The following is a 1575-nucleotide window of genomic DNA, read 5'->3' as shown; positions in this document are numbered from 1 at the left end:
TATTAACTGACCTAAATAGCCTCAACGTTTTTCACTGTTTTTTCTTTCAGTGGTTAGTGTTGGTGTCTCTCAGCTTTCTTTTCACTCCTCCTCCCTTTGCTCTTTCTTTCTCATACTCCAGAATGCCCTCACTCCCACCCACTTCCTTCTCCTCTTCAGCTCTCCTCGTCACCTTTCTCCCTGCGCCCACCCGCGTCCCCTACGCGGAGGCCGCCGCACTGTCCTGGGTGGGGATCTCAGTGACGTTCTAAGTGGTGTCTGTCCTCTAGATGTTTCCACGATCCGGACCTTGACCTGGTTCTAAATCAGTTTCCAGTATAAACATATCTAGAAATGGCCGGCTTTCACGTTTTCCCATTCAGGGGATTCTCCAGAACTAAAATGAATAGTTCAAGGTGAAATTCTTGGTGCCTTTCCTGTCCCCTCCAGGCCCTTGCGGCGGAATGGACTCCTTCACGGAGCATTTATTGGGAGCCTACTAAGTGCCAGGCAATATTGTAAGCGAGGGAGCTGCATTGTGAGGAAACCCAAGGTCCCTGACCCCATGGAGTTATCACATCTAGAGGCATCCAGGGGGTTAGCGCGGTGGAGGCACAGCTGATTCTCGTTCTTCACACGCGCGCACGCCAGCCCGCCCGCCCGCCCCGAGATCTGGAGGGACTTGGAGGAGCAGGACAGGGCAAGTGGAGCAAAGAACTGGAAATGGATGACTTCAAACCGAGAGGCTGCGGTTGTCACCCGGGCACCTGATGTTTGATCCTGGGAGTTCTCCGCTTCTTCGGGCTCCAAGTCATCGCCCAAATTTAGGTAACCACAGGACTCTTGGCCTCAAATGTCTCCTGCGCCTTCAGGCTTCTGGAGCGGGGAGGGAGGTTAGGCAAAACAGAAGAGTTGAGGGTGCCTAGCTTGGGCACAAAGAACACTTCTCTGTACCTCTGTACAATGAGATCATTATGTATAATATACTTCCCCCACCCCCAGTTTTATTGAGATTGAAATAAGTTTTAACTTTATAAGTTATAACGTTATATAAGATACGCAGCGTAATGCCTTGACTTACATACATTGTGAAATGATTACCACAAGTTTGGTGAACATCCATCACCTCATATAGATAAAAACATTTTAAAATGTATTTTTTCCTTTGGATGACTCATAACAACTACCTAACAACTTTTAAATATACTATAGTATATAGTATATATACAGCAGGGTTAACTATAGCCCTCATGTTGTGCCTTATATTCCCAGGATTCATTTCTATTATAACTAGATATTGAGGAACACGAAACCATTACGTATATAACACAATTGACCAACAGCTTACACAGTGCTTTACCGAGTGTCTCTGTGGCACAATCGGTTATCGCGTTCGGCTGTTAACTGAAAGGTTGGTGGTTCAAGCCCACCCAGGGACGCTTGTTTTTCTGGCGAGCTGGCTTTCAAAGTCTATATCTCTTTGGAATACCAAATTTATGCTTTTATTTCCCAGGCACCACCAGCATCGAGTGCCCTTTTGAAGAAAAAGTTTTGGAGCTCCAGAGCATACCTAATCTACGCCCGCCCTTACATCTT

The 1575-nt window shown here is 46.7% G+C and overlaps 1 non-coding gene across 1 annotated transcript; it reads left to right on the top strand.

Moving 5' to 3' along the window:
- The first annotated feature begins 1344 nt into the window (after positions 1-1344).
- On the top strand, positions 1345-1418 carry TRNAN-GUU (transfer RNA asparagine (anticodon GUU)). Its single transcript has one exon. It is a non-coding gene; the product is annotated as a tRNA-Asn (tRNA).
- Positions 1419-1575: the final 157 nt, after the last annotated feature.

This window comes from Mirounga angustirostris, unplaced genomic scaffold, assembly GCF_029215605.1.
Source record: "Mirounga angustirostris isolate CCGP_5_RB_7025 unplaced genomic scaffold, mMirAng1.0.hap1 SCAF_4, whole genome shotgun sequence".
In the NCBI taxonomy this organism is placed as follows: domain Eukaryota; kingdom Metazoa; phylum Chordata; class Mammalia; order Carnivora; family Phocidae; genus Mirounga; species Mirounga angustirostris.
This window is presented reverse-complemented; position numbering and strand designations above follow the sequence as displayed.